At 46.0% G+C, this 20,322-nt stretch overlaps 1 protein-coding gene across 8 annotated transcripts in view; it reads left to right on the plus strand.

The window, feature by feature from the left end:
* Window positions 1–20,322, plus strand: part of PTPN3 (protein tyrosine phosphatase non-receptor type 3) — a 1,297,151-nt gene that overhangs the window by 878,465 nt on the left and 398,364 nt on the right. The window lies entirely within an intron of this gene.

The following is a 20,322-nucleotide window of genomic DNA, read 5'->3' on the forward strand; positions in this document are numbered from 1 at the left end:
GTCGGCCCATGCATAGGGCAGTGGTAAACAGAATAATCTGCTCCCTATCTCTCTGCAGCACAACCTCAAAAGCAGCAGCAGTAATGGTGGACATTACACAGTAAAACTAAGCAGTGGTGCACTGCCAATTATGTACCCGCCAATTATGTCTCCTAGCCCCACTGTTACCTCTGATTAGCTTCAGTGCTAGTGCCTATAGCCTATCAGAGGCCGGCACAGGCAGCGCAAAAATGCAATCATCATTGCTGCGCCTGAGCCAGACAGTGTACAGCTCCAGACACGGAAAAACTCGGAAAAGACCTGCACCACATTGCTGACAGCTGCATGGAGGTATGTATTTGAGTTTATTATTTTTTATTTGGCACCATGCTGTTGGGCCACCATGGAGGGCGGGGGGATTAGTAGCTGAGGAGCACTAAGGGGGCATTTTCTACTGGCAGCTGTAAGTGGTCACTATGGGGACATTGACTCTGCTGGGGGCACTAAGAGGAGGCTTTTTTGTACTGGCACAGATTATAAGGCAGTATTTTTGTACAGACACACATTATAAGTGGGATTGTACTGGCAAGCATTACATGTTTTTTGCACTAACATGCATTATACGGGGGCATTATTTCATGTAATTCATGTATTTCATTTAGTCTCATTGCCACAGGTGTATAAATTCAAGCACCTAGCCATGCAGTCTGCCTTTACAATCAGCTGTGAAAAAATGGCTTGTTATTGTCACGGATGGTGTTGCAGGAAACTAGAAGTCACAAATAAAGATCCAACTGACTTGATCCCAAACTAAAGAACATATGGGTGAGCCCTATAAAAGCCCTAGAGCTCTCCCTGACTGTTCAGCCCATGCAAAGATCTTAATGATAGAAAATTGCATGCCTTCGCACCTAGACTGAGTGACACCTGAAAACCCTACAATAGTGAGGGGACACGACCACCGGCTCCCTGCACTTAATACGGAGGGAGTCAGGGAGTCACGGAAGGTGTACAGGAAACAAGACAATGCAAAATGAATATATGATTCGCTGGATCCAAAACTAAGGAACAAAAGGGAGACCCCTGCATAAGACCTGGCATTCTCCCTGACTCTGCTCAGCCTATGCGAACACCCCAATGGTGGATGATCGCATATCCTCGTACCTCGACTATATAACACCTGAACACCCTACAATAGTGAGGGGACACGACCACCGGCTCCCTACACTAGACACGGAGGGAGTCAGGGTCACCTGGGATTCAGCAAACATAAAATCTCAAATGAATGTACAACACTTATCTTGTAGAAGACTGGGAAATAGGATCAGCATGCACACACACTCCAGGAAGTTGCATAAACCGCACACTAATGCATTATGGGGAGGAATTTAAAGGGATGCAATCAGTCCAACTACAAGACAGCTGAGACAGGCTAACGAGATGAGGAACTGAAAACCAAAACAAAGAAAGCTCAAGGAGGAGGTTCTGAAAGTCATCTGTCAGAGCTTCTCAGATGTCTGGTTGTGACAGTACCCCTCCCTCTACGAGTGGACTCCGGACACTCAGAGCCCACCCTCTCAGGATGGGACCTATGGAAAGCCCTGATGAGACGAGTGGCTTTAATGTCCGTCACTGGGACCCACATCCTCAGGACCATAACTGTCACGGCCACGGTTATGGTCGTGACTCCTTGGGAGTCGCATACAGTTGCCCGCGGTTGTGGTTGTTGTGTCAACCGCAGCTGAGGCATAATGTAGTTGGCCTCAGTGCGGTTGCCGCGGACAACAGCTATGTGTGCGGTTCCCGGGGAGTTGTGTGCGTGTGTGGATACACTTTGTTTGTATGTCTGGTGTGCACTTGTTGTTGATTGGTGCGCACGTACATCTTCCTTTCACTGTGGCTGCTCGTGGCAGCGTGTGGTATGTTGTACATGTGGTGGCAGTGTCCTGGCCTTCGGGCTGTCTTTCTGGACGGCTGCCACCCATGTCGTTGCCAGCGGCAACAGCCACAGTGTGATCTGTTGGACACTTCCCCTGTCTGTGACTTTCCCTTCTGTGGTGCTGGAAGGGTTAGCTCCCTTCCCAGTGTGTGAGTGATGTCACTGGGTGTGTCTGACTGTAGGTGTGGCTTCTTGGCCTATAAAGCCTGAGTGTTTTGCATGGTTCAGTAGGTTGCTTCAGCCCTGCTAGCTGGAGCAGCCTCCTGTGTATTCGACCTCCCTGTGAGAGCCACCCCTGTGGTCATAAAATTATTGTTCTTGTTGATGTCTTTATGTTGGTGAGGTTGTATGTTCTTCTGTTGGGAGCTTTCTATGTTTTGGTGCAGCTAATGGTTCTGGATTCCTGTCTCTTGAGGGATCCAGTCAGCAAGGCTGTGGCAGGTTGGTAGAACTACCTAGTTTGCCTGCCATTCCCATTAGTCTGCTAGTGTTCCCCTTTTCCCAACAGCTTGGCCATTGAGACTCCTGCTCCTCCATGCCAAGGAGGAGTAGGTCGTCTACCCAGCTCCTAGTGCAGGGATCTGCGGAGGGTAAGATAGGGCTCCGAGGTTCCTGCGCATGGGTCCTCCTACCTTAAAGGTCGGCCCATGCTGGTTAGGAGTTAGGGTCAGGTTAGGGATGCTTTGAGGAGGTGACCTGCTCCCTATCCTGTGCTCATGGCCGAGTAGCCACTACAACACCTGGCATCGCACGGCTGAGGGTTTCCCCCATCCTCAGCCGTGACAATAACCCTCCCAATGAACGAGGAACTGAATAGAACCGCGGACAACACGAGAATCCACAATCCTAGAGACCTGAAATTCAAGATTCCCATCAACCATAATCGGAGGAGGAGGCAAAGGCGAGGGTACAATGGGTTGAACATAAGGTTTTAATAAAGACTTATGAAAAACATTATGGATCTTCCAAGTCTGAGGAAGCTCAAGACGGTATGCAACAGGATTGATGACAGACAGGATTTTGTAAGGCCCAATAAACTTAGGACCCAACTTCCAGGAGGGAACCTTCAATTTGATATTCTTGGTAGACAACCACACCAGATCACCAACATTCAGGTCCGGACCAGGCACACGTCTCTTATCTGCCACACGCTTATATCTCTCACTCATGCTCTTTAGATTATCCTGAATCTTTTGCCAAATAGATGACAAAGACGAGGAGAATCTGTCCTCATCAGGTAAACCAGAAGACCCCTCTCCCGAGAAAGTCCCAAACTGCGGATGAAACCCATATGCACCAAAAAATGGTGACTTATCAGAGGACTCCTGACGACGGTTATTTAAAGCAAACTCAGCAAGGGACAAAAAAGAACACCAATCCTCTTGATTCTCCGCCACAAAACAGCGCAGATATGTCTCCAGATTCTGATTGACACGCTCTGTCTGGCCATTCGACTGCGGGTGGAAAGCAGAAGAGAATGACAACCGAACCCCCAAGCGAGAACAGAAAGCCTTCCAGAATCTGGAAACAAACTGCGTGCCCCTATCAGAGACTATGTCTGAAGGAATACCGTGCAATTTGACAATGTGATCAATAAATGCCTGCGCCAGCGTCTTAGCATTGGGCAAACCAGGAAAAAGGATGAAATGCACCATTTTGCTAAAACTGTCCACCACCACCAGAATCACAGTCTTCCCCAAGGAACGAGGAAGGTCCGTTATGAAGTCCATGGACAGATGTGTCCAAGGACGGGAAGGAATGGGTAAGAGAAGGAGAGGACCTGATGGCCGTGAATGAGGGACTTTGGCACGAGCGCAAGTCTCGCAGGCTGCCACAAAACCCTCAACCGACTTACGAAGCGCAGGCCACCAGAATCTCCGAGCGATGAGATCCAGTGTGGCTCTTACCCCTGGGTGCCCAGCAAGGACCGTATTGTGGTGTTCTTTAAAAATCTTGTGTCTTAAAGCGAGAGGCACAAACAACCTCCCAGGAGGACAAAGATCAGGAGCCTCTGACTGGGCTGCCTGCACCTCTGCCTCCAATTCAGGAAAAAGAGCAGAGAACACCACACCTTCAGCCAAAATGGGACCCGGGTCTTCAAAATTCCCGCATCCCGAAAATCAACGTGACAGGGCATCTGCCTTCACATTCTTAACTCCAGGGCGGAACGTGACAACAAAATTAAACCTAGAAAAGAACAAAGACCATCTGGCCTGTCTCGGGTTCAGACGCTTGGCTGACTCCAAGTAGGCCAGGTTTTTATGGTCAGTAAATACGGTAATAGGGTGCCTGGCTCCCTCTAGCCAATGGCGCCATTCCTCAAAAGCCAACTTGATGGCCAACAATTCCCTATCTCCCACATCGTAATTTCTCTCTGCGGAGGAGAGTTTTCTTGAGAAAAAGGCACACGGTCGCCAATTGGCAGGAGAGGAACCCTGAGACAAGACCGCCCCCACACCCGCCTCAGAAGCATCAACCTCAACTATGAAGGGTAAAGAAACATCAGGTTGAACCAAGATGGGAGCGGAAGCAAAACTCTCCTTGATATCAGAAAAAGCCTTACGCGCCTCTACTGACCAAGAAGAAAAATCTACCCCCTTTCTGGTCATATCAGTGAGTGGTTTAACAATAGAAGAATAATTCAAAATGAACTTCCTGTAATAATTGGCAAAGCCCAAAAAACGCATCAGCGCCTTCTGATTCTCAGGAAGCTCCCACTCAAGCACAGCGCGGACCTTCTCGGGGTCCATGCGAAAACCAGAAGCGGAGAGAAGAAACACCAGAAATTTAATTTCTGGAACCGCAAACACACATTACTCCAGTTTCGCATATAATTTATTCTCCCGCAGGATGAGCAAGACCTGACGTAAATGTTCCTTATGAGTTTTGAAATCGGGAGAAAAAAATCAAAATGTCATCCAAATACACCAATACAAATTTTCCCATCAAATGATAAAACATGCTGTTCACGAAATGCTGAAAAACGGCTGGGGCATTCATCAAACCAAAAGGCATAACCAAATTTGGCCCTCAGGGGTATTGAAGGCCGTCTTCCATTCGTCCCCTTCTCTGACCCTGACCAGGTTGTATGCCCCTCTTAGATCTAATTTGGAAAAGACTTTAGCCCCAACAACCTGGTTAAACAGGTCCGGGATCAGAGGAAGCGGATATGGGTCATGAATTGTGATACTGTTCAGCTCCCTGAAATCCAGACAAGGTCTTAAAGAACCATCTTTTTTCTTAACAAAGAAAAAAACAGCGGCAACAGGTGACTTCGAGGGTCGTATCTGTCCTTTTCTCAGACTCTCAGAGATATAAGCACGCATAGCGATCCTCTCAGGTTGGGAAAGATTGTATAAACGAGATTTAGGCAGCTTGGCGTCTGGGATGAGATTAATAGGGCAATCGTACTCCCTGTGCGGGGGCAAATCCTGAACTCCACTCTCAGAGAAGACATCTGAAAATTCAGAGAGAAAAGATGGTACAGTCTTAGTAGCAACCTCAGAAACAGATGTCATGAGGCAATTCTCTCTGCAAAAGTCACTCCAACCATTTATTTGCCTCGCTTGCCAATCAATGGTGGGGTTATGCTTAGTGAGCCAGGGCAGCCCCAACACCAGAGGGGTAGGCAAACCGCTAAGGACGAAACATGACACATCCTCAACATGAGCATCACTCACAATTAAACAAATATTGTGAACAATGCCCTTTAATGATTTCTGAGAAAGTGGAGCGGAATCGATAGCAAAAACAGGAATATCCTTTCCCAAAGTGCGAACCTGGAAACCATGAGTTATCGCAAATTGATTATCAATGAGATTGACCGCTGCTCCACTATCCACAAAAATCTCACAAAAAATGTTCTTGCTCTCTAGCGCCACCCTAGCCGGCAGGACAAAACGGGAACTACAAGCAAATGGAAAACCTTCAATTTCCGCCTCAACCCTGCCAATAGTAACAGACGGAACATTTTTAAAAGATTTTTTCCTGTTTGTTTCTTTATTACTCCCAGAAAACTGCCTGAATCTCCTAGAGGGACAAATATTTGCCAAATGATTTATACCTCCACAACAAAAACAAACCCTCCCATGCGAGCTGAATCTTCTGTTGTCAGAAGCAATCAACCCCAGCTGCATGGGCTCCTGCTCAGAAGGGGCTGACGGCGACTGAGACCCCTGCGCTGTCCTGGGACTGAGTATGACAGGAAGGGGACATCTCTCCTCTCTCTCTAAGACGCCTGTCAATACGAACGGCCTTAGACATAGCAGAGTCCAAAGAAATAGGCCTCTCATGAAAGGCAAATGCATCTTTCAATCCCTCTGAAAGACCATGGCAAAATTGACTTCGGAGTGCAGCATCATTCCAACCAGTATCAACTGCCCATCTCCGAAATTCTGAGCAGTATATTTCTGCGGATTGTTTACCCTGGCATAATAGACGTAGTCTAGACTCAGCCAGAGCAATACGATCCGGATCATCATATATCTGACCCAGGGCTAAAAAGAATTCATCCACTGAACGGAGAGGCCGTGCCCCCTCCGGCAGCGAAAAAGCCCAGGACTGAGCTTTACCTCTGAGCAGCGATATAATGATCCCCACCCTCCGTTCCTCATCACCAGAGGAATGGGGAAGAAGGCGAAAATGGAGTTTGCAAGCCTCTCTAAAACGCACAAAAATCTCACTACCCCCGGAGAACGTATCCGGGAGCGAGATCTTAGGCTCAGAACAAACTCCATGAACGCAAGCTGAACCGGTCACTTGAAGCTGAGAAAAAGTCTTACGGAGATCAGCTACCTCCAATGAAAGACCCTGGAAGCGTTCAGCCAAAAGTGAAACCGGATCCATGCTTGAGACGGTTTTGGCGGCTTATAATGTCACGGACGGTGTACAGGAAACAAGGCAAAGCAACATGCATAAATGACTCGCTGGATCCAAAAACTAAGGAACAAAGGGGAGACCCCTGCAGAAGACCTGGCACTTTCCCTGGCTGCTCAGCCTATGCAAAGATCCGAATGGTGGAGGTTTGCATATCCACGTACCTTGACTATATAACCCCTGAGCACCCTACAATAGTGAGGGGACACGACCACCGGCTCCCTACACAAGATACGGAGGGAGTCAGGGTCACCTGGGATCCAGCAAACAGAAAATAACAGATAAATGTTCAACACTTAGCTTTTGTAGCAGACAGGAGAACAAGACCAGCATGCACACACACTCCAGGAAGAAGTATAAGCCGCCCAGAAAAGCATTCTGGGGAGGAATTTAAAGGGAAGCAATTAGTCCAACACATGACAGCTGAGAGAGGCTAACGAGATGAGCAACTGAATACCACAACAAAGGAAGTCAAGGAGGAGGTTCTGAAAGGCCTCTGTCAGAGCTTCTCAGCTGTCTGGTTGTGACAAGTATTCTATTCTATTATATTACCATCCTCCGGTTCAAGGGGGCACTACCCATCATACCTATCCCTTACATATCCTTGGGAGTGGCACCTTTTATAGTGTTCTCTGTTTTTTGAATCACGTCCGGTTGGATCCATTTGGTTAATTTAGAACGACCAGACTAGGTTCACCTGTCACTGGTATTTGTGGATTTTGAGCAGTGTTTAGGGTCGTTGTCTTGTTGAAAGATCCAGCCCCGGCGCAGCTTCAGCTTTGTCACTGATTCCTCGACATTGGTCTCCAGAATCTGCTGACACTGAGTGGAATCCATGCATCCCTCAACTTTGACACGATTTCCAGTCCCTGCACTGGCCACACAGCCCCACAGCATGATGGAACCACCACCATATTTAACTGTAGGTAGCAGGTGTTTTTCTTGGAATGCTGTGTTCTTTTTCCTCCATGCATAACGCCCCTTGTTATGGCCAAATAACTCAATTTTTGTTTCATCAGTCCACAGCCCCCTTTTCCAAAATGAATTAAAGTGCAGAGGGCAGAGCAGTATGACGTAGCGGAGTAGCTGCGTAGGCGTACTGCACGTCCGCATGGGTACCGCCCACCCGCTACCAACCCGCCTCGACTCGGCGTCTCGGCGTCCTGGCCCTCTCCCCTGCTCTGCAGCCTCGAGCGCGGTCTTTTGAAAACCTGACCGAAGCAGGGAATAGGTGGAGGTGTTGAACGGCCGGACGGCCGCCCTGCAGTCTTGTCCTGGAGGAAGAATGCGGAATGTGGACTGAGGCTTATGATACGGCGCTCACCTGCCGGTGGTGGACCTAGAGGTATCGCTGGGTGCCGTCTGCAGCACGTTGGGGTCGCCGGCTATGGATGACTGAGGGATACCTGCCATGTGTGCAGTGAAATGTCGGATGTATTTGATGGCGGGCTGCTACTGAAGATTGGTGAGATCGCCTCTGTGTCGTCCCTCGCCTCTGTGTCAAGTGTGTCAAGTCGCCCATTGTCACCCCTCCCTACTAACCCATGTCGCTTATTGTAATCCTGTGTGCACGGATGACCGCCGCTTGTTCGGTACAGTTTTTGCCTACCTGTTGATTATCGGCTATTGGGTTGGTTAGGAGCAGGACTCCTGCATATACTGCTGGAACGGCTGTGTGGGATAGCCCCCGTGATAACCCCCTATGAAATTGATGGTTGGTGACGGAGGGCTGGAACCCTGACACTCTTTTTTGATACATGGGCATATGCAAATTATGTGGCAGCCGTTATATGGATCTTCCTCAAGCCCCAGTCGATGTCAATTTAACCCTTTAACGGCAGCAGCCTTCACACACTCCCTCACGACGAATGAACATTGAATACGTGCTGAAAGAATTTAAAACTTTAAGGAACATATTAGGGTCTATGGGGGCCTATTGCTGATACTTTCCTCTAAAAAAAAAAAAAGCTAATAGAGGCCACCTCTACGTTACTGTGCCGAGCTTGGCCGGATCGGTTGGACTACCTCTGCGGCAATTTAAACGAGGGATTACCCTCTACTATTCTGGAGCTCCCTCGATGGACATTATTTGATACAATTACAAAACCGGACGCTGAAACAGCGCTGGGATATCCTCGCCAGGGGGGCGGCACTGAGAGAGCGTCTGCTTTTGGAATAGTATATGGTGTACCCTTGCTTGAAAAACTTGATAATATGCCTCCTAAATACAACCGGAGATCCGGGGGTACGGGATCCCCTAGGGCGGGCGGTGGTAGCAGTCCACAGGCGAGAATGGATAAATACCTGAAATCGCCTCCACCGAAACAGAGGGGGGGGGAAAAAATACCCGAACTGGCGGAAATACAGATAGACCCACCTATACAGACTGAACAGTGCATGAGATTTGACATTATTGAGAACAAATTAACGGACATATTATCGGTAGTGCAGACCACCAATCAATCAGTCTTAGACGTCTCCACCACCGCACAGACACTACAGACTGAACTTACTCTCATTAGAGAAGATATGAATCAAATTAGGGTCGGCATCTCACTTGTAGAAACTGGGTTATCCAAGGTTCAAACAGAACAGCTACAGATGTCAAAAAAAATAGAAGAATTGGACAAAGAAAATAAACGGATTAATGCAAGACTAACTGATATGGAGGATAGGGCACGCCGTAACAATCTCAGAATAGTGGGCTTCCCTGAGGGGGTAGAGGGGGGGAACCCCGTGGCGTTTATGCAAAAATGGCTGATTGAAACGCTGGGATCCGGCGGTGATACTCCTGCACTATGTGTGGAGAGAGCGCATAGAATTCCAGCAAAAAAGACCCCGCCGGGTGGCCCCCCCCGAGCCATCCTAATTAGGATACTTTCTTCCAGTGATAGAGATTGGGTGCTTCGACGCAAGAGGGATCTAGCTGACACTATACTTGATGGACACCCCATACAGATATACCCCGATTTCTCTAGGGATACCCAAAGTAAGCGTAGGGAATATTTTGATATTAAGAAAAGATTACGCGAGGGAAATATTAAATATTCCATGTTATATCCCGCTAAGTTAAGAGTGGTGTATAGAGATACCGTAATGTTTTTTCACTCCCCTAGAGAAACCTTAGAATGGCTAGATTCTGTCAGGGTTTAGACGCCGGGTTTTGGTTGATGTGGCAGGAATGCCACTCAATCAAGGGGTGGGGGAATAGCGGGGGCGACCCATGGACGGATGGGCGAAATGTAAGAGGTTGACAATGATGCTTTGCATCAGTGAACCAGTAAGGGGGTTGCCGGGGGGTGGGGGTCAAAGGGGGTGGGTGGATAGAGGGTGGGGGGGGACCCTGGCTTGGTGGCGGTTGCCTTTGGGGGGCGACGGACGCCTCCTTCACAATTTATGATATGACTAATAATAGAGTCATGATATGGAATGTGCGTGGACTGGCTGATAGAACGAAAAGGGTAGTGGTTTTCGATTTGATTACTCGACATCTCCCTGCAATAGTTGCTTTACTAGAAACGCACGCTACACCTAATATCCCTGAATATTTAATAAAGAGATGGGCAGGGCATCAATTCCACTCTGGTTTCTCGGCATACTCCCGAGGGATCAGCGTGTATATACATCATAGCATTGATTTTACCCTGCTTGACCAGTCGATTGATAGAGATGGGAGATATATCTTCCTCTTTGCCCAATGGAATGGCAGAAAGTGCGTCCTTGCTTTCCTGTATATTCCGCCACCGTTTACAATGACAGTCTTAAAGCAGCTGGCGCTTTTTATGCACAATATAGAGCGTTCTCCGATATTAATATGCAGTGATTTTAACTGCGTGCTTGACCCGGCGCTGGATAGAATTTCAGTTGCCCGGAAAAGTGCGCAGGGAAAACATGCCTTACTTCGTGGGTTCTGTGAGGAGATAGGTTTAACAGATGTTTGGCGATGGCTTTATGGCAATAAACAGGTGTTCTCTTGCTTTAGTAAAGCGTACAGCGCTATGTCCAGGATTGATATGGCCTTGGCCAATGAGCAGATGCTTGAATCTATCTTAAAAATGACATATGAGATACACGGCATTTCCGATCACTCACCGATTTTACTGGTGATGAAGACCGGACAACAAACCGGGATTAGCAGATCATTTAGATTGAATGAACACTGGCTAACCATACTAAATGACTCCGTTGGGATAGATAAAGAACTTTTACAATTTTGGCAAGAGAACAGCGGTACAGCACACGTCCACTTTGTTTGGGATGCTATGAAGGCATTTATGCGCGGGCTTTATTTCTCTAGAATAAAAAAGAAAAAAAATGAATTCTTTGCGGAACAAAAAAAGTTGGAGACAAATATTGCATACTTGGAGGGCTGTATTCGAGTACGGAGTGATGCGAATATGCGCACCAAGTTAAAATCTGCCAAAGATCATTATACTACCTTCATGAAGGAAAAAGCACAGAATCAATTATTCTTTATGGGCTATAAAGATTTCTGCGAGGGGGGCACCCCGAGTAAACTATTGGTTTCTATTATAGCGAATCAAAAACCCCCCCAAAGAATTAGACAAATACTGACAGGTGATGGGCGTATATTGGAAAGAGGAATGGAGATGGTGGCAGAATTCTTTAATCATTTTGATAATTTATATCGATCCGGCGTGGTAGATACTGTGACTAAAATAGATGACTTCCTAGAACAAGTCAAGATCCCGGCGCTGTCGGACTCCGACTCTGCCCCCTTGAGCGCCCCCATTTCTTTGGGGGAACTACAGGCGGCTCTGCATGAGACCCGGGGTTCTTCGGTGCCTGGATCGGATGGACTCCCATTTGGCATATATAAGCGCCATGCGGAAGTACTTTTACCTGGATTGTTGCAGGTCCTAAATGAATCTAATAAATGTGGAAAGCTGCCCCCGTCGTTGACCGAAGCAACGGTTACACTGATCCTCAAAAAAGGGAAAAAGGGCAACAGAGTGGAGGACTATCGCCCAATATCACTGCTTAATGCAGATTATAAAATAATCGCAAAAGTTCTTTCTAACAGGCTAAAAAAAGTAATAACCCGCCTGATCCATGTAGACCAGACAGGGTTTATTCCTGGGCGACAGATACAGACCAATATACGCCGGACCATCCTTAATACTCAGATTGGAGGGGGGGGAGGACCGCTCGATCCTATCATTGGACGCCGCTAAGGCGTTCGATCGGGTCGAGTGGCCCTTCCTCTGGCGTGTTATGTATAGGATGAATCTGGGCCAGGAATTTATTGGATGGGTTAAATTGCTATATAGTGAAGCAACTGCCAGAATTAAGGTTAACGGGGTGCTCAGCCCGGCTGTCTCCTTAAAGCGGGGAACACGACAGGGATGCCCCCTTTCTCCACTCCTCTTTTCAATCTTTATGGAACCCCTTGCCTGCAGGATACGGGCTGAACCTGGTATAGCGGGTTTTGGGGGGAGAGGGACGGATGATAAGATTTGTTTATATGCAGACGACGTCTTACTCTACCTGAATGATGGATGGAGAAGCGTCCCCGATGTTATGCGGATAACAGAGGAATTCGGCAGAATTGCCGGATATGAGATAAATTGGGTAAAGTCTGTACTTTTCCCCCTGAACCGGATGCCCCCCCCGAATGACCTCAGGATTAGAATTATTGCCCCAACAGACCATTTAGATTATCTTGGGATAAAAATTAGCAATAACATTAGGGAGTTTAATCAGCTAAACATTACCCCTCTAGTTGGGAAAATAAAAGATAAAATAAGAGTTTGGCAGAAACTTCCGCTTTCGCAGATTAATAGGATTGCGCTCATTAAAATGGTTTTGTTGCCTTGGATATTGTACACGGTCAGTTCCTGCCCTGCTTGGATTGAGGACAGCGTCTTCAATTTGATTGATCGCTTGATAAATGATTTGATATGGGGCAGAAAAAGGGTCCGCATTAAATTACAATATTTGCAAATGGCCGCAAGTAGTGGGGGCCTAGGCCTGCCCCATTTTCAAATCTACTATCTGTGTGCACAACTACAATGGTGTGTTAACACCGGGGACGGAGTATTACTATCCCATATCCTGGGTCAACGCCAACAGCACGTAAATAACATTTTTAGTATATTGGAATCCGGGCTGCTTCAGCGCGCAGATTACTCCTGCCCCATCGGGGCCGCGCTACAGAAAGCCTGGAATAAAATCAAGGTACTGATTCGTGCTCCTCAAATTTTGGACTTCTCCCCGTTATGGGATAATCCCGCGCTAACAGAATTTCTGACACTTAATGAAAATGAATACTGGACTCGAAAAGGTATCACATTAGTTTCACATATATACACGAAAGGGAAAATCAAACCAATAAGGGAATTGATACAACAAGCACCAATAACTGCACTTGAGCACTATAGATATTGTCAATTACAACACGCATCAGCATACACGCTCAAAAAAACACCTCTGACAAGAGCAACCCAGGGGTTTTTACTATTTTGTTATAATATAGTAGGGAATAAAGTTAAGATTTCACTAATATATAGGAGATTCATTGAGGAATTAAGCACTATCACTAAATTCAAAAGTGTAGATAAATGGAAGATGGACATTGGGGAATGTAACCCCTCACAATGGCGGGAAATATACCAAAACATTAAGAAGGCCTCCCTTTCACGACAACACCGATTGATACAATTTAAAATAATACATCGTCTATATGTTACCCCGAGTCTATTATCCAAAATGTACATCAATAAAGGTCAGGAATTTAGTTGTCTGAAATGCTCCCTCGTAGCCGCAGGGCTTGTACATATGCTGTGGGACTGCCCCGCTATTAGGACCTTTTGGGGCTGCTTATTTCAGACAATGGCGGTAAACAGTAGGAATAGCCCCCCCTTGACTATCCAAGTAGCTGTGCTTGGACTTTTTCCCCTCGAGTACAAAAACAAAACCACCAAAAACGAACAGGCGTACTGGTTGAAGGGATTTCTATTGGCTAAGGCGATAATCATGAGACAGTGGGTGAAAGATAGATCTCCAACAATAAATGAATGGCAAAGTCTAATGACGAGAATAACACATTTTGAGAGCATGAAACGACGCGGATTGAGCGATGTCATAGGAATGGGCGTATAGAGAGGGGAAACAGCTAGTAGCAATATCTGGATTAGAACTGATGACTACTTATCGGTGGAGACTATGACTATGTTTGGGGTTTGATATCTATGCCAGAGAATCGATATCAAAGCTGGGCTATCCTGATTATAGACATCTTGCTATATATGTTTGCTTTATGGTACGTAAGTGATACATTATACATGTAATTGTTATATGTGCTCATTCCCTGTGATCTGATGTCTTTTTTTATACTGCTTATAGTTGGAAAAAAAAAAAAAATAATAAAGATACTTAAATTGAAAAAAAAAACTGTAGGTAGCAGGTGTTTTTCTTGGTATGCGGTGTTCTTTTTCCTCCATGCATAACGCCCCTTTTTATGGCAAAATAACTGAATTTTAGTTTCATCAGTCCACAGCACTTTATTCCAAAATTAAGCTGGCTTGTCCAAATATGCTTTAGCCCACCTCAAGCAGCACTTTTTGTGCTGTGGGCAGAGAAAATGCTTCTTCTGCATCACTCTCGCATACAGCATCTCCTTGTGTAAAGTGCGCCGAATGGTTGAACGATGCACAGTGACTCCATCTGCAGCAAGATGATGTTGTAGGTCTTTGGTGCTGGTCTGTGGGTTGACTCTGACTGTTCTCACCATTCGTTGCTTCTGTCTATCCAAGATTTTTCTTGGTCTGCCACTTCAAACCTTAACTTGAACTGAGCCTGTGGTCTTCCATTTCCTCAATATGTGGAAACAGACAGCTGAAATATCTGAGACAGCTTTTTGTATCCTTCCCCTAAACCATGATGCTGAACAATATTTGTCTTCAGGTCATTTGAGAGTTGTTTTGAGACCCCCATGTTGCTACTCTTCAGAGAAAATTTAAAGAGAAGGGAAACTTACAATTGACCCCCTTAAATACTCTTTCTCATAATTGGATTCACCTGTATATGTAGGTCAGGGGTCACTGAGCTTACCAAGCCAATTTGACAACAGTGCCCACATTTTTGCACCTGCTTAATTTTGTTTAAACAATTATAGCACACTTTCTGTAAATCCAATAAACTTAATTTCACTTTTCAAATTTCACTGTGTTTGTCTCCTATATGATATATTTAGCTGACATTTGTTATCATAACAGCCAACGATTTATACAGGAAAATCATAACGATTAACAAGGTTGCCCAAACTTTTGTATTCCACTGTATATGCAAGATAACTAAAAATAGTTGTAACCAGTCTGTAGTGATTGAATAGGTGCACCTAATAATTATGTAGTTAGATAGTACTGCTATCGACAGTCTTGGATAATAATAATGGATTATGGCCAATAGATTATTTTCTTATATATCCAAATTAGGTGCACTTATTGTGTGCGTGGTTCCCCTTTATGTCGACGGTGTTTGCAACGACTTATTGATATATACTGTAGGTTCCGGTATAGATGATACCATACAAATAAGGATAATGTTCTCAATTGTTGGATATGTAATCGTAGCTATAGCATAACAATCTGCTACTACACAGTTGCTGATTAAGGCTGTATTACTCACTGTTTGAAGCAATGGTGTCCGAGGTTTTCGTCGATAGTGTGGCGTCCCACGTGTTGCGGCACAATTTCTTTTTTTTACCTCTGGCTTGTTTTACGGTGAGTGATGAACTATTAGACTTTAAACAGTCCACTAGACGCCGGGGTCTATAGGTGTTAGGCCCTCTTTAGTAGTTGGCGTTCGACGTGTCTATTTGATCTAGACACGGCAAGACTGTTTCTTGTTCGTATACAGCATTTGGGAGCGCTCCGAAGATTCGTTGATGATCCGCAGAGTATGTACTGCGTTTTTTTCTTCCTTAGAGACTTGTATACACCAGATGCATTTCGGAGTTAACACAGACTCCTTCCTCAGTGGTCAAGTCTCATATATTATGTGGTGATTTATATAGTCCTAAATCAATCTTCTCAAAACTATCTGGTCATTTAGTACTTTATATATGGTTGCTTACATAGAAGATTAGAAGCATATTAAAGGGAACCTGTCACCAGTTTTATGGAGTCCTAACTAAGGGCAACATAAGTAAGTGACTGATTCGCTTAGCAAAATGCTGGGTAACTTTCCTGTATTGAAAAGCTCCAGCTGATAATGATGAGTCATGAATATTTATGAGCTCCTGACTCTCCCCGCCCACCTGCGGCTGAATGACAGTTTGTTTCCATATGAATCAGCAGCAGGAGGGCAGGGGAGTGGCTATAGCTCTGAATTAAATATACGCTAGACAGTGGGCGTGGCCTGTGAGCGCATGGATTGAGACGCACTGTTCACTGTCCTGTTAGTATCCTGCACTGAACTATCGGTAGCACGCTTCGATTTACCAAACCAACCTTACGTGGTGAGAGGAAAGTATCCGGTGATTGTTGTGTCGCAATTGGGAGCCTGAAAATGCAGAGGAAGTCGAGCAAGGCCGCTAAACAAGCCTAGAGGCGGGCCAATATGGCGCCGATGGCAGAGAGATGATGGTGCTACAGGAGGTGGTGAGCCAGTGGGCCTTCGGGCCACGTCTACAGGAGAGCCCAATCTGAAGGACATAATGGCAGCTGTTGCAAGTTGTAATAGCACCCTTAGCCACTTTAGCCCCGCTAGGTGAAACCCCCTTCATGACCAGAGCACTTTTTACACTTCGGCACTACACTACTTTCACCGTTTATCGCTCGGTCATGCAACTTACCATACAAATGAATTTTACCTCCTTTTCTTCTCAGTAATAGAGCTTTCATTTGGTGGTATTTCATTGCTGCTGACATTTTAACTTTTTTTGTTATTAATCAAAATGTAACGATTTTTTTGCAAAAAAATGACATTGTTAACTTTCAGCTGTAAAATTTTGCAAAAAAAAAAAACAACATCCATATATAAATTTTTCGCCAAATTTATTGTTCTACATGTCTTTGATTAAAAAAAATGTTTGGGCAAAAAAAAAATGGTTTGGGTAAAAGTTATAGCATTTACAAACTATGGTACAAAAATGTGAATTTCCGCTTTTTGAAACAGCTCTGACTTTCTGAGCACCTGTCATGTTTCCTGAGGTTCTACAATGCCCAAACAGTAGAAAAACCCCACAAATTACCCCATTTCGGAAAGTAGACACCCTAAGGTATTCGCTGATGGGCATAGTGAGTTCATAGAACTTTTTATTTTTCGTCACAAGTTAGCGGAAAATGATGATGATTTTATTTTTTTTATTTTTTCTTACAAAGTCTCATATTCCACTAACTTGCGACAAAAAATAAAAAATTCTAGGAACTCACCATGCCCCTCACAGAATACCTTGGGGTGTCTTCTTTCCAAAATGGGGTCACTTGTGGGGTAGTTATACTGCCCTGGCAATTTAGGGGCCCAAATGTGTGAGAAGAACTTTGCAATCAAAATGTGTAAAAAATGACCGGTGAAATCCAAAAGGTGCACTTTGGAATATGTGCCCCTTTGCCCACCTTGGCAGCAAAAAAGTGTGATACATCTGGTATCGCCGTACTCAGGAGAAGTTGGGGAATGTGTTTTGGGGTGTCATTTTACATATACCCATGCTGGGTGAGAGAAATATCTTGGCAAAAGACAACTTTTCCCATTTTTTATACAAAGTTGGCATTTGACCAAGATATTTTTCTCACCCAGCATGGGTATATGTAAAATGACACCCCAAAACACATTGCCCAACTTCTCCTGAGTACGGCGATACCAGATGTGTCACACTTTTTTGCTGCCAAGGTGGGCAAAGGGGCACATATTCCAAAGTGCACCTTTCGGATTTTGCAGGGCATTTTTTACACATTTTGATTGCAAAGTTCTTCTCACACATTTGGGCCCCTAAATTGCCAGGGCAGTATAACTACGCCACAAGTGACCCCATTTTGGAAAGAAGACACCCCAAGGTATTCCGTGAGGGGCATGGCGAGTTCCTAGAATTTTTTATTTTTTGTCGCAAGTTAGTGGAATATGAAACTTTGTAAGGAAAAAAGAAAAAAAAAGAAAAATCATCATTTTCCGCTAACTTGTGACAAAAAATAAAAAATTCATTGATCACCCCCCTGTAAGGCTCCATTCAGACATCCGCATGATTTTTACGGATCCATGGATACATGGATCGGATCCGCAAAACACATGCGGACGTCTGAATGGAGCCTTACAGGGGGGTTATCAATGACAGGGGGTGATCAGGGTGATCACCCCCCTGTCACTGATCACCCCCCCCCTGTAAGGCTCCATTCAGACATCCGCATGATTTTTTACGGATCCATGGATACATGGATCGGATCCACAAAACGCATGCGGACGTCTGAATGGAGCCTTACAGGGGGGTTATCAATGACAGGGGGTGATCAGGGTGATCACCCCCCTGTCACTGATCACCCCCCCCTGTAAGGCTCCATTCAGACATCCGCATGATTTTTTACGGATCCATGGATACATGGATCGGATCCACAAAACGCATGCGGACGTCTGAATGGAGCCTTACAGGGGGGTTATCAATGACAGGGGGTGATCAGGGTGATCACCCCCCTGTCAATGATCACCCCTCCTGTAAGGCTCCATTCAGACATCCGCATGATTTTTTACGGATCCATGGATACATGGATCGGATCCACAAACATGCGGACGTCTGAATGGAGCCTTACAGGGGGGTTATCAATGACAGGGGATGATCAGGGTGATCAGGGTGAGCACCCCCCTGTCAATGATCACCCCTCCTGTAAGGCTCCATTCAGACATCCGCATGATTTTTTACGGATACATGGATCGGATCCACAAAACGCATGCGGATGTCTGAATGGAGCCTTACAGGGGGGTTATCAATGACAGGGGATGATCAGGGTGATCACCCCCCTGTCACTGATCACCCCCCCCCCTGTAAGGCTCCATTCAGACGTCCGCATGTGTTTTGTGGATCCGATCCATGTATCCATGGATCCGTAAAAATCATGCGGATGTCTGAATGGAACCTTACAGGGGGGTGATCAATGACAGGGGGTGATCAGGGAGTGTATATGGGTGATCACCCGTCTGTCATTGATCACCCCCCTGTAAGGCTCCATTCAGACGTCCGCATGATTTTTACGGATCCATGGATACATGGATCGGATCCACAAAACACATGCGGACGTCTGAATGGAGCCTTACAGGGGGGTTATCAATGACAGGGGGGTGATCAGGGAGTGTATATGGGTGATCACCCACCTGTCATTGATCACCCCCTGTAAGGCTCCATTCAGACGTCCGCATGTGTTTTGCGGATCCGATCCATGTATCCATGGATCCATAAAAATCATGCGGACGTCTGAACGGAGCCTGACAGGGGGGTGATCAATGACAGGGGGGTCATCAATGACAGGGGGTGATCAGGGAGTGTATATGGGTGATCACCCGCCTGTCATTGATCACCCCCCTGTAAGGCTCCATTCAGATGTCCGTATGCTTTTTGCGGATCCGATCCATGTATCCGTGGATCCGTAAAAATCATACGGACGTCTGAACGGAGCCTGACAGGGGGGTGATCAATGACAGGGCGGTGATCAGGGAGTTTATATGGGGTGATCATGGGTGATCAGGGGTTTATAAGGGGTTAATAAGTGACGGGGGGGGGGGTGTAGTGTAGTGTAGTGTGGTGTTTGGTGCGACTCTACTGACCTACCTGAGTCCTCTGGTGGTCGATCCTAACAAAAGGGACCACCAGAGGACCAGGTAGGAGGTATATTAGACGCTGTTATGAAAACAGCGTCTAATATACCTGTTAGGGGTTAAAAAATTCGGATCTCCAGCCTGTCAGCGAGCGATCGCCGCTGGCAGGCTGGAGATCCACTCGCTTATCTTCCGTTCCTGTGAGCGCGCGCGCGTCTCGCGAGAAGACGCGTATATGCGTCCAGGAGGAATAAAGCAACCACCTCCCGGACGCATATACGCGTACAGCGGTCGGGAGGTGGTTAAAGTGCTCACAGTACAAGTCGGCAGTTTGTGGTCTGATGTCTCTATAATTAGACACGATTTACATAAGATATCTGAGCGCACCTCTGAATTGGAGATGAGGGTGTCCTCATTAGAAGATGTAGTCCAGCCTTTGCAAATGGTGTCTAAGACGTCTATGAAGGACATTGCTGCCCTATATGCCAAGACGGACGATCTAGAGAACAGATCGCGAAGGAACAATCTGTGAATTGTAGGAATGCCAGAAAAGACGGAGGGGAACAATGCCACTGAATTTGTGGAGAAATGGTTATACCAGTTGTTTCATGAGAAAGGCCTATCTCGCCCTATCCTTGCGAAGATATTGCATTTTAAAGATCGGGACACTATTCTACATCAGTCCAGAGATAATGAAGAGATGGTCCTGAACGGGGTCAAAGTGTCCATTTTTGTCAATGTCCCCAAAGTTTGGTTTTATCAGTATC

The sequence above is a fragment of the Bufo gargarizans genome, chromosome 5 (genome assembly GCF_014858855.1).
Source record: "Bufo gargarizans isolate SCDJY-AF-19 chromosome 5, ASM1485885v1, whole genome shotgun sequence".
Lineage (NCBI taxonomy): Eukaryota > Metazoa > Chordata > Amphibia > Anura > Bufonidae > Bufo > Bufo gargarizans.